Source organism: Hyperoodon ampullatus, assembly GCF_949752795.1.
Source record: "Hyperoodon ampullatus genome assembly, chromosome: 4".
In the NCBI taxonomy this organism is placed as follows: domain Eukaryota; kingdom Metazoa; phylum Chordata; class Mammalia; order Artiodactyla; family Ziphiidae; genus Hyperoodon; species Hyperoodon ampullatus.
The window spans coordinates 87,117,091-87,131,318 of NC_136917.1; positions in this window are offsets into that span (position 1 = coordinate 87,117,091).

The window sequence follows — 14,228 nt, forward strand, 5'->3', positions numbered from 1 at the left end:
CAGGGGAAGCATTCTCCTTCCCTGATAGGCCTGAGAATCCCATTTTCTGCCAAGAGAAACGGAACTAGGCAGGAAGAACCAGCAAGAGAGATCCAGCAATAGCAAGCAGCCTGGTCAGAAAGCCTCCCTGTCCCCACAGGTCCAAGAATCACCTTTCCCACCCAGAAACACCAGAGCAGGTGCACAGAACTGGCAAAAGAGACCCAGCTCTAGCAAGAGGTCCAGTCCAGGAAGCTCCTTTTTCTCTGCGAGTCCAAGATTCTCCTTTCCTGACCAGAGACTGTAGGGCAGCTAGGGGGCACGGTAAAGAAATCCTATCTCACCCCTTCTCTAACCAATAGACATCTAGTACTGCTCAGCCTAAGAAAAATGTCTTCTACTCCCTCAAGCAGCACCACCACCAGCAAGAACCAGTGGGAGCCCTAGTGATACCAGATAAAGCAAACCAAAATAACAGCACAGACTCAAAATTAAACTGTCACTGGAACCACAGCCCACAAAAATAGGCCAAGAACTGCATGTTAAATCTAACCAGAGTGACTGACTGCCTGTAAAAATAAAAGATTGAAATAGGCCCCAGAGTCTCCTAACATAATAGATAAAATATCTAGGCTTCAATTGAAAATCACCTGTCATATCAAGAACCAAGAAAAATAATCACAAGTTAAAAAAGAAAAGACAATCAACTTATGCCAACAACAAGAGAAATCAGATGTTGGAATTATCAGAAAAGGATTTTAAATCAGCCATCATAGAAATGCTTCAACAATCGATTACAAATTCTCTTAAAACAAATGTAAACCAGCAATTACAAATTCCCTTAAAACAACTGTAAAATTAGAAAACCTAAGCAAAAAATAGAAGTTATTAAAAAACATGGAAATTATAGAACTAAAAAATACAATAACAGGAATAAAAAACTCACTAGATGAGCTCAACAGTAGACAACAAAGGATACAATCAGTGAATGTAAGAAAGAGGAATAGAATTGAACCAATCCAAACAACAGAGAGAAAATATACAGAAAATAAGAAGAAGAATAAGCAAAGCCTCGGGGACCTGCAGGACAATAACAGAAGACCCAACATTTGTATCGTCTGAGTTCCAGAAGGAGAGAAGAAAGTAGGGCTGAAAGAGTATTCAAAGAAATATGTCCAACTTGGTGAATGAGAAATCATGACAGTGTGGTATTAGTAGAGTATAGACAGTAGGTGAATGGAACAGAATAAAGACCCCGGAAATAGACCCACATAAATATGCTCAACTATTTTTTGACAAAGGTCCAGAAGCAATTCAATGAAGGAAAACTAGCCTTTTCAATAAATGGTACTGGAGCAATTGGATATCTATAGGCCAAAAAAATTAAAAAAAGAATGAACTCTGACCTAACACCTTACACAAAAATTAATTCAAAAACTTAAACATAAACGTAAAACTACAAAACTTCTATGAAAAAAGAAAAAAGAAACAGGAGGAAATCTTCAGGATCTAAAGCTAGGCAGAGTTCTTAGACTTGAAACAAAAAAACACAATCCATAAAAGGAAAAATTGATAAACTGGGCTCATCAAAAGTAAAAAGGTTGCCCTGTGAAAGCCCATGTGAAGATGAGAAAAAGACAGGCTAGAGACTGGGAGAAAATATTTTCAAACCACTTATCTGACAGAGAACTAGTACCTAGAATTCATAAGACCTCTTAAAATTCAACATTTAAAAACAACAACAACAATCCAACTAGAAAATGAGCAGAGGACATGAACAGACATTTCACAGAAAAGGATATAAAAATGGCGAATGAGCACACAAAAAGATGTTCAACATAAATTAGCCATCAGGGAAATGCAATTAAAACCACATGGAGATACCACTACATACCTATCAGAATGGCTAAAATAAAATATAATGACAAGACCAAATGCTTGTAAGGATATGGAAAAAGTGGATCATTCATTTGTTCCTGGTTAGTAGACAAAAAATGGTACAGCCACTCTGGTTTCTTATAAAACTAAACATTCAACTACCATATGATCCAGCAATTGCACTCTTGGACATTTATGCCATAGAAATGAAAACATATGTTCACACAAAAACCTGTACACAAATGTTCATAGCAGCTTTATTTGTAATAGCCAAAAGCTGGAATCAGCACAGGGATCCTTCAACAGGTGAATGCATACCATGGAATACTACCCACATTAAAAAGAAATAGTCTATCAACATAGACAACAACTTGCACGAATCTTCAGGAATCCTGCTGAACGAAAAAAGCCAACCCCACAAAGTTATATACTGTATGATTCCATTTATATAACATTCTTGAAGTGAAAAAATTTTGGGAAAAGGACAGATTAGGGGTAGCCAGGGTTTAGGGCCTGCAGAGTGGAAAAGGGAGGTAAGTATGGTTATAGAAGGAGGATACAAGGGATTCTAGTAGTGTTGGAACTGTTCAGTATCTTGATGGTAGTGGTGGATACATGAATCTAGACAAATAATAAAATGTTACAGAACTTAACATATACACAACAAAGGAGTACAATTAAAACTGGAGAAATATGAATAAGATTAGTGGATTATGTCAATGTTAATATCCTGGTTGTCATAGTTTTGCAAAATGTTACCATGAGGGGAAACTAGACCAAATGTACAAGGGATTATTATTTCATACAGTTGCATATTAATCTACAATTACCTCAAAAGAAATTTCAATTTTAAAAAAAAAGTAATGCCCAGACCTCAAACTACAGGTTGGGGGAAGAACAATAATGTGGAGAGGGTGTCACAAATTTAGCTACATTCTTCCACAAGTAATAGAGCAAAAGCTGCCTGCGTCAACCATAAGGAAGATGAAAAAAAATTACAAGGAAATTATACAATCATACTGTAGCCAAAAATTACAAAGACAGAGAGAGAGCAAGCAGGTGGGGGTACAATACAGACTGATTTGTAATATAAGTTCCAATTGGGCAAGGAATTGCTCTGTTCTCTTACCCCACTATTATCTCCAGTGCTTAAAACAGTGCCTTGCATATATAGTAGACAATAAAAATCTGTTAAATGAATTAACTGGTTAAGGCTACACAGCATTATACATGCATTCCCTCATGCCCTACAATCCCTACTTAGCCCTCTTCATTCTTTAGGATACTTAGTGATTCTAGGTATTAATTCTATTATTACTTGTAACACGAGGTATCAAATTTACAACCCTAACCTATAGGTTAAAATTCAAACTCCTTTGCCTGGTAATCCAAGCTGGCTCCAGACAGCCTTCCACCCTCAAACAATAGTACCACAACTTTCTACCTATGGTCCCTTAAATGTCCCATGATCATACCTCTGTAGCTTTGCAGATGTTGTTCCTTCAGTCTAAATGTTTTTATCCCTTGTCTGCCTGCAGAATTTTCAACAACTAAACTGTTAAGTTGTTTTCTCTGTGAAACCTTCTCTGATCATCCCCACAACCATAATTACCCAGGCCAACTTAGGTGTTCCCTTTTCTCAGATCTCAGGGATCATGTATGTACCTGTGATTAATATAACACTTCTCATAGTATATTTTAATTATTTGTTCAGGTATATTTCTCCCATCAAACTACGATATACATGAAAATAAGAATATTACAGAGTTTTCACTTTTATAACAATGGGGCTAAAATTACTACCTATATACAGTAGGTATTCAATTTATTATAAATAATTGCAAGAGCAAATCCATTTTTTAAAAGATTTGTAAATGAGATTTTAAAATAAGAATTTCTATAATTTAGTGGATATTGAGTACAAATCAGGCAGAAATAGAGTATTATACAAAACTACAGGCATGTCATTAGCAAAGATGTCTATTTTAAAATAGCATCTTTTAAAATACACATCGTTTTAAAAGGTAAAACTAATAAATAGCATCTTTTAAAATAGCATCTTTCTTAAAAGGTAAAACTAGTAAAAATCCTAAAAAAATTATTGACTATTTAAATTTATTTAAATCTTTCTTATTTAATGGCATTCAGCTTGGTATTTAGGATCAAGTGAGTTATGCTGACTTTTCAATTCACCATAAATAGTGCTTAAAAACTTTAAAAGAACCATTAAAAATTGCCATATTTTCAAAAATTAGAATTTCACCCTGCATAAAATAGATCTATAAATACATACTTCTTAAACAAAAATAGACACTATTTAATAGCAAAATATAAAACAGATAACTAGTACCCTTGACAGGACAATAGAATTCCCATGGTACATCTTATAAGTATAAGGGTATAGGCAAGTATTTCTTCTAAAATGCCTCTTGTTTTTCAACTTTTGGCTCCACAACTTTTTACATCCTGGAAACTTTTTTACATTCTCCAAATATACAGAGAAAATACTGTATTTATATAGCATAAAGAAACTGTAATCTGTACTGAATACTTCCAAGTAAGGAAGATTTATGTTAACACAGATGATATATTATTGTCAAAAGTATTTCTTTAATCATTTCTTTTTTTTAACATTGAAATAAAATTCAAATATACCACGGAAGGTATGCTTACATAGAAAAATCAAAAAATAAGTGAATAAAAGCTGTGCCATAGGAACAGGAAATCTTTCATTCTTCCTCCAAGACAAATTTTCATAAGCTGGCAAGAAATTTAATAGGAAGATGGCGGAGTAGAAGGACATGCTCTAACTCCCTCGTGTGAGAACACCGGAATCACAACTAGCTGCTGGACAATCATCGACAGGAAGACACTGGAACTTACCAAAAAAGATACCCCACATCCAAAGACAAAAGAGAAGGCACATTGAGATGGTAGGAGGGGCGTAATCACAGTAAAATCAAATCCCACAACTGCTGGGTGGGTGACTCATAGGCTGGAGAACCCTTATACCACAGAAGTCCACCCACTGGAGAGAAGGTTCTGAGCCCCACATCACGGTTCCCAACCTGGGGGTCTGGCAATGGGAGGAGTAATTCCTAGAGAATCACACTTTGAAGGCTAGTGGGATTTGATTGCAGGACTTTGACAGGACTGGGGGAAACAGAGACTCCACTCTCGGAGGGCACACACAAAGCAGTGTGCACATTGGGACCCAAGGGAAGGAGCAGTGACCCCAGGGGAGACTGAACCAGACCTACCTGCTAGTGTTGGAGGGTCTCCTGCAGAGGTGGGGGTGGCTGTGGCTCACGGTGGGGACAAGGACACTGGCAGCAGAGGTTCTAGGAAGTACTCCTTGGCGTGAGCCCTCCCAAAGTCTGCCATTAGCCCCACCAAAGAGCCCAGGCACGCTCCAGTGTTGGGTTGCCAAAGGCTAAACAACCAAAAGGGAGGGAACCGAGCTCCACCCATCAGCAGTGAAGCAGATTAAAGTTTTACTAAGCTCTGCCCACCAGAGCAGGAGTGAGCTCTACCCACCACCAGTCCCTCCCATCAGGAAGTTTGCACAAACCTCTTAGATAGCCTCATCCACCAAACGGCAGACAGCAGAAGCAAGAAGAACTACAATCCTGCAGCCTGTGGAACAGAAACCACATTCACAGAAAGATAGACAAGATGAAAAAGCAGAAGACTATGTACCAGATGAAGGAACAAGATAAAACCCCAGTAAAGCAACTAAATGAAGTGGAAAGAGGCAACCTTCCAGAAAAAGAATTCAGAATAATGATAGTGAAGATGACCCAGGACCTTGGAAAGAGAATAGAGGCAAAGATCGAGAAGATGCAAGAAATGTTTAACAAAGACCTAGAAGAATTAAAGAACAAACAAACAGAGATGAACCATACAATAACTGAAATGAAAACTACACTAGAAGGAATCAGTAGCAGAATAACTGAGGCAGAAGAACAGATAACTGACCTGGAAGACAGAGTAGTGGAATTCACTGCTGCATAACAAAATAAAGAAAAAAGAATGAAAAGAAATGAAGACATCCTAAGAGACCTCTAGGACAACATTAAATGCAACAACACTCGCATTATAGGAGTCCCAGAAGGAGAAGAGAGAGAGGAAGGACCAGAGAAAATATCTGAAGAGATTATGGTCGAAAACTTCCCTAACATGGGAAAGAAAAGAGCCACCCAAGTCCAGGAAGTGCACCGAGTCCCATACAGGATAAACCCAAGGAGAAACACGCCGAGACACACAGTAATCAAATTGACAAAAATTAAACACAAAGAAAGATTATTGAAAGCAGCAAGGAAAAACAACAAATAACATACAAGGGAACTCCCATAAGGTTAACAGCTGATTTCTCAGCACAAACTCTACAAGCCAGAAGGGAGTGGCATGATATACTTAAAGTGATGAAAGGGAAGAACCTACAACCAAGATTACTCTACCCAGCAAGGATCTCATTCAGATTCCATGGAGAAATCAAAAGCTTTACAGACAGGCAAAAGCTAAGAGAATTCAGCACCACCAAACCAGCTCTACAACAAACGCTAAAGGAACTTCTCTAAGTGGGAAATAGAAGAGAAGAAAAGGACTTACAAAAACAAACCCAAAACAATTAAGAAAATGGTCATAGGAACATACATATCAATAATTACCTTAAACGTGAATGGATTAAATGCTCCAGCCAACAGACAGACACAGGCTTGCTGAATGGATACAAAAACAAGACCCATATATATGCTGTCTACAAGAGACCCACTTCAGACCTAGGGACACATACAGACTGAAAGTAAGGGGATGGAAAAAGAAACTCCGTGCAAATGGAAATCACAAGAAAGCTGGAGTAGCAATACTCGTATCAGATAAAATAGACTTTAAAATAAAGAATGTTACAAGAGACAAGGAAGGACACTACATAATGATCAAGGGATCAATCCAAGAAGAAGATATAACAATTATAGATATAGTGGCACCCAACATAGGAGCACCTCAATATATAAAGCAACTGCTAACAGCTATAAAAGAGAAAATCGACAGTAACACAATAATAGTGGGGGACTTTAACACCTCACTTACACCAACGGATAGATCATCCAAAATGAAAATAAATAAGGACACAGAACCTTTAAATGACACAATAGACCAGACAGATTTAATTGATATTTATAGGACATTCCATCCAAAAACAGCAGATTACACTTTCTTCTCAAGTGTGCATGGGACATTCTCCAGGATAGATCACATATTGAGTCACAAATCAAGCCTCAATAAATTTAAGAAAACTGAAATAATATCAAGCATCTTTTCTGACCACAACGCTATGAGATTAGAAATGAATTCCAGGGAAAAAAACGTAAAAAACACAAACACATGGAGGCTAAACAATATGTTACTAAATAACCAAGAGATCACTGAAGAAACCAAAGAGGAAATCAAAAAATACCTAGAGACAAATGACAAGGAAAGCACGACGATCCAAAACCTATGGGATGCAGCAAAAGCAGTTCTAAGAGGGAAGTTTACAGCTATACAAGCCTACCTCAGGAAACAAGAAAAATCTCAAATAAACAATCTAACCTTACACCTAAAGGAACTAGAGAAAGAACAACAAACAAAACCCATAGTTAGCAGAAGGAAAGAAATCATAAAGATCAGAGCAGAAATAAATGAAATAGAAACAAAGAAAACAATAGCAAAGATCAATAAAACTAAAAGCTGGTTCTTTGAGAAGATAAACAAAATTGATAAACCATTAGCCAGACTCAACAAGAAAAAGAGGGAGAGGACTCAAATCAATAAAATTAGAAATGAAAAAGGAGAAGTTACAACAGACACAGCAGAAATACAAAGCATCCTAAGAGACTACTACAAGCAACTCTATGCCAATAAAATGGACAACCTGGAAGAAATGGACAAATTCTTAGAAAGGTATAACCTTCCAAGAGTGAACCAGGAAGAAATGGAAAATATGAGCAGACCAATCACAAGTAATGAAATTGAAACTGTGATTTAAAATCTTCCAACAAACAAAAGGCCAGGACCAGATGGCTTCACAGGTGAATTCTATCAAACATTTAAAGAAGAGCTAACACCCATCCTTCTCAAACTCTTCTAAAACATTGCAGAGGAAGGAACACTCCCAAACTCATTCTATGAGGCCACCATCACCCTGATACCAAAAGCAGACAAAGATACTACAAAAAGAGAAAATTACAGACCAATATCACTGATGAATATAGATGCAAAAATCCTCAACAAAATACTAGCAAACAGAATCCAACAACACATTAATAGGATCATACTCCATGATCAAGTGGGATTTATCACAGGGATGCAAGGATTCTTCAATAAACACAAATCAATCAATGTGATACACCATATTAACAAATTGAAGAAGTAAAACCATATGATCATCTCAATAGATGCAGAAAAAGCTTTTGAAAAAATTCAACACCCATTTATGATAAAAACTCTCCAGAAAGTGGGCATACAGGGAACCTACCTCAACATAATAAAGGCCATATATGACAAACCCACAGCAAACATCATTCTCAATGGTGAAAAACTGAAAGCATTCCCTCTAAGATCAGGAACAAGACAAGGATGTCCACTCTCACCACTATTATTCAACATAGTTTTGGAAGTCCCAGCCATGGCAATCAGAGAAGAAAAATAAATAAAAGGAATACAAATTGGAAAAGAAGAAGTAAAACTGTCACTGTTGGCAGATGACATGATACGATACACAGAGAATCCTAAAGATGCAACCAGAAAACTACTAGAGCTAATCAATGAATTTGGTACATTGCAGGATACAAAATTAATGCACAGAAATCTCTTGCATTCCTACACACTAATGATGAAAAATCTGAAGGAGAAATTAAGAAACACTCCCATTTACCATTGCAACAAAAAGAATAAAACTACGTAGGGAGACAAAAGACCTGTATGCAGAAAACTATAAGACACTGATGAAAGAAATTAAAGATGATACCAACAGATGGAGAGATATACCATGTTCTTGGATTGGAAGAATCAATATTGTGAAAATGACTATACTACCTAAAGCAATCTACAGATTCAATGCAATCCCTATCAAATTACCAATGGCAGTTTTTACGGAACTAGAACAAAATGTCTTAAAATTTGTATGGAAACACAAAAGACCCCGAATAGCCAAAGCAGTCTTGAGGGAAAAAAATGAAGCTGGAGGAATCAGACTCCCTGACTTCAGACTATACTACAAAGCTACAGTAATCAAGACAATATGGTACTGGCACAAAAACAGAAACACAGATCAATGGAACAGGATAGAAAGCCCAGAGATAAACCCACGCACCTATGGTCAACTAATCTATGACAAAGGAGGCAAGGGTACACAGTGGAGAAAGACAATCTCTTTAATAAATGGTGCTCGGAAAACTGGACAGCTACATGTAAAAGAATGAAATTACAACTCTCCCTAATACCATACACAAAAATAAACTCAAAATGGATTAGAGACCTATATGTAAGACTGGCCACTATAAAACTCTTAGAGGAAAACATAGGAAGAACACTCTTTGACATGAATCACAGCAAGATCTTTTTTGATACACCTCCTAGAGTAATGGAAATAAAAACAAAAATAAACAAATGGGACCTAATGAAACTTCAAAGCTTTTGCACATCAAAGGAAACCATAAATAAGACAGAAAGACAACCCTCAGAATGAGAGAAAATATTTGCAAATGAATCAATGGACAAAGGATTAATCTCCAAAATATATAAACAGCTCTTGCAGCTCAATATTAAGAAAACAAACAACCCAATCCAAAAATGGGCAGAAGACCTAATTAGACATTTCTCCAAAGAAGACATACAGATGGCCAAGAAGCACATGAAAAGCTGCTCAACATCACTAATTATTAGAGAAATGAAAAGCAAAACTACAGTGAGGTATCACCTCACACCAGTTATAATGGGCATCATCAGAAAATCTACAAACAACAAATGCTGGAGAGGGTGTGGAGAAAAGGGAACCCTCTTGCACTGTTGGTGGGAATGTAAATTGATACAGCCACTATGGAGAACAGTATGGAGGTTCCTTAAAAAACTAAGAATAGAACTACTATATGACCCAGCAATCCCAGTACTGGGCATATACCCAGAGAAAACCATAATTCAAAGAGACACATGTACCCCAATGTTCACTGCGGCACTATTTGCAATAGCCGGGTCATGGAAGCAACCTAAATGCCCATCGACAGCTGAACAGATAAAGAAGATGTGGTACATATATACAATGGAATATTACTCAGCCACAAAAAGGAATGAAATTGGTACTTGTTGAGACGTGGATGGATCTAGAGACTGTCATGCAGAGTGAAGTAAGTCAGAAGGAGAAAAACAAATATCGTATAATAGTGCATATATGTGGAACCTAGAAAAATGGTACAGATGAACTGGTTTACAGGGCAGAAGTTGAGACACATATGTAGAGAACAAATGTATGGACACCAAGGCGGTGAAGCCACGGGGGGTGGGTATGGTGGTGTGATGAATTGGGCGATTGGAATTGACATGTATACACTGATGTGTATAAAACTGATGACTAATAAGAACCTGCTGTATAAAAAATAAATTAAATTAAAAAATTTTTAAAAGAAATTATAGAATTTGAATTTATACTCCTTGACTAATAAAACCCCTCCAAATCAGTTTATGGTTCTAGTTACTTTATCAGAATATGTTTGTTCATTGATAAAGACTATAAAATCATTTGCCCAAGTACAAAAATAATTACTTAACAGTATTTCTTACCTTTTATATGTTTCAATACTGACAGAAGTCAGAAATAGTGACTATGTGAACAAAGTCTTAAGCTGCTTGCAGCAAGACAGAAACAAAGTCACAAAAAGCCACCAAGTGTGCAAGTAATAACCACAGTTACAAAACAAAAAATTGACCTCACATGAATACAAAATGAGGTGCTTTTTCAGAAGCAGTTAAAGAGGCTGGAATGAACAGTCACCAAAGTTTAATCACAAAGACATCATTCATTATCAGTTAATATATGCTGACCTTGACCACCTTACAGATATGGTATCTAAAACTCCCCCAACACTTTCTTCCTTATTTCAAAGTGTTGCTTTAGGGCTTCCCTGGTGGTGCAGTTGTTGAGAGTCCACCTGCCGATGCAGGGGACATGGGTTCATGCCCCGGTCTGGGAAGATCCCACATGCCGCGGAGCGGCTGGGCCCGTGAGCCATGGCTGCTGAGCCTGCGCATCTGGAGCCTGTGCTCTGCAACGGGAGAGGCCACAAAAGTGAGAGGCCCGTGTACCGCAAAAAAATAAATAAATAAATAAATAATAAAATAAAAGTTAAATTCAACTGACACAGCACTAGATTAGCCAGACAGCCTATGGGAACAGCATTAATAGATAATGATGTTTCACTGAGCGAGAACACTGAATAAAAGCTGTGTGAAGTTTATAAACAAATGAACAACATGTTTGCTTTTAAATTAACTGTTTTTTTTTTTTTAATGTATTTGGGGCTTCCCTGGTGGCACAGTGGTTGAGAGTCCGCCTGCCGATGCAGGGGATGCAGGTTCGTGCCCCGGTCCGGGAAGATCCCACATGCTGCAGAGCGGCTGGGCCTGTGAGCCATGGCCGCTGAGCCTGCGCGTCCGGAGCCTGTGCTCCGCAACGGGAGAGGCCACAACGGTGAGAAGCCCGCGTACCGCAAAAAAAAAAAAATGTATTTGAAGTACTGATATTTAAAATTATTTGGGCAGAGCAGGATTATTAACAGAATTTTTGTTTATTTGTTTTAAGCTATTATATAAATCAACAGGTATTTATTGAGTAACCATGGGAGAGATACTGTTAGGGATACAAACATAAATAAAATCCTGGATTGCTGCCTTCAAACAACTTACTGTGTATTAAGAATAAATAGACATGTTCACAGGTAACAATGACACAATTCATTCAAAATTCATTCAGCAACAGTAGTGAGCACCTATTTGCCAGGCATATTTCTCAGTGCTGGGAATATCAAGATGCATAAAATTACAGCCCCTAGTCTCAAGAAGCTCACCACCTACTAGGGTTAACAAATGCCATATAATTAAACGGTTTCACAAATACAAATTGGTTATGAGCTCAGTGGGGATACAGGGGAAGTATGTACCACATTTCTAGAGACAATCAGGGAAGCCTTCACAGAATATAAAAGCCTGAGGTACAAAGTGCTACAAAGACACAGAGAAAGGAAAGAGTACAGCTGAGCAGAGTACTCAAAAAACCTTTATTAAGAAGAGAAGATCATTTCACAATTATATGTGTATCATGCTCTACACCTTAAACTTATGCAATGTTATATGTCAATTATATCTCATTAAAGCTAGAAAAACTATTTTTAATCAACAAAAAAAAATCTCTGGCAAGCCTTGAGGGATAGTCATGAAAGGAGCTCATGTACATGCATGTCTCTCTGCAAAGGTGTGTGTACAGGTGGCTTTGGAAACAGTCCTGGGTTGAAATCCTAACTCCACCATTTCATAACTGTGTAACTGCACATTTTAATTAACCTCCTAAAAGATCGGTTTTCTTATCTTTAAAATGGGGATAGTAATACCTAGTTTGCAGGGTTATTGTGAAGATTAGATGAGACAAAGTATTTAGTGTGTCCGGCTTTGGAGAGACATTAAAAAGCAGTCATTGCTAATAAAGCATGAGAGAGAGAGAGCACCCACACAAGAGAGAACATAGAAGAGCAAGTGATGGAGGAGGGCTCCTTTCTAAATACAAGTTTGAACATAAGCAAGGATACACAGGTGGAAAAATGGGGAACATGTTTGCGAACCATGGCTAATTTGAAGGAAAACAGGGGAACAAAGTTAAAAGGATTAAGTGCACAATGCATACTAACTTGTATGCCCTAAATTCTCAAACTATAACTGTTATCCAGATACCTCTTGGCCTTTTAACTCTTCCTATATGATCAATTATTATAAAAGAGTTCAGTTTTCAAATTAAGGCCAAATTTTTTTCCTTCAAGGAGAGTAACAATGTAGGGAGAAGTAAAAATAATTTCAAAACCCATGTGTACTTTCAAATAGGCTCAATAAAGGCACACATATACTAACAGAATGGCAACCAACAAGGTTTCATCAGTTATAAGTTATATGAACTAGGCCAAAGCCAGTCCCTACTCTGCAGTGAGAAAGCCTGTCAGAGAGCCCATATCAGGCAAACTTTGTGCCACTCTTTAAAACATGGAGGAAGTCAATTTCATTCTTGGCTTTTTTGTATAATTCCATCTTTTCCCAAAAGGCAAGGCCTAACTCCCACTCCTGTCCCATCCTTCTTTACAGTCATGCTCCAACAACTCTGTTTTCTTCCTAAATTGTTCTTCTAGAATTCCATTCAGTTTGTAAATAAACTTCCTTAAATCTCTACCCTTTAATTCCCATCAGAAACCTGGTTCCCCCAAAACACAGGCTCTTACGTGGAGACTACACCTTCCCTACATTCCACCACCCACATCCATGGGGCTGGGGGGTGGGGGGAGCGACAGGGGGGGATGAGGGGTGGGTAACATTATCCTGATTCCCTAGCGCCATTTCCAAATCACTGCTCTTCCAATCTTATTCAAAAATCTCTTCTCCTTTGAAATTTACACCATTCAGCTCTACCAGATTCTATTCCACCTTGCTGTTATTATTTCCATATCTGCCTCTCAATCTCCACTTGCTCCCAATCTTATTCTCCAACCCAAGTCTTACCTTCATCCATGGAGATTTTAACCTCTGTAGTCTTTCTCTTCTCCAAAGATCCATTCAATCAAGTCCATTTCAACTACCCATTGCTACTGGCCATAATCTGAATCCAAAACTGTTTCATCTCTGCAATGGTAAATTTTACTATTCTAGTTCTAGACCATAACCTACTACCTTCCTACTCCTCTCTGGAGTCTAAACTGCTACTATACCTACTCTTTGACCTCAAAATGATCTCCAGTCACCATTTCCTCTAAAATTTATCAGCTCCCCCTATATTCTCTCCCTTCTAGGGTAAGGATGTCACTTATCATCCAGAACTAGGTTACTTTTCAGAGTAAAATGAGGTGTTATTCTTCATTATGCCAGGACTACAGGTGTAAACCTGGTCTGTCCTAGACAAACTAGGACATAGAGCCCCCCTACTTCTTTCCCTACACACTGTGAATCAACTGACCTCCCTTAACTTTCTTTCTATTGTACTTGTCCTAAAAACCTTCAACTCTTAATCAATCCTTCTTTCTTCCCCCTAGCCACTTTTTTTTAAAGCTTCACTACCTCTTACTAGTATTTCAAGACTGTGCTCA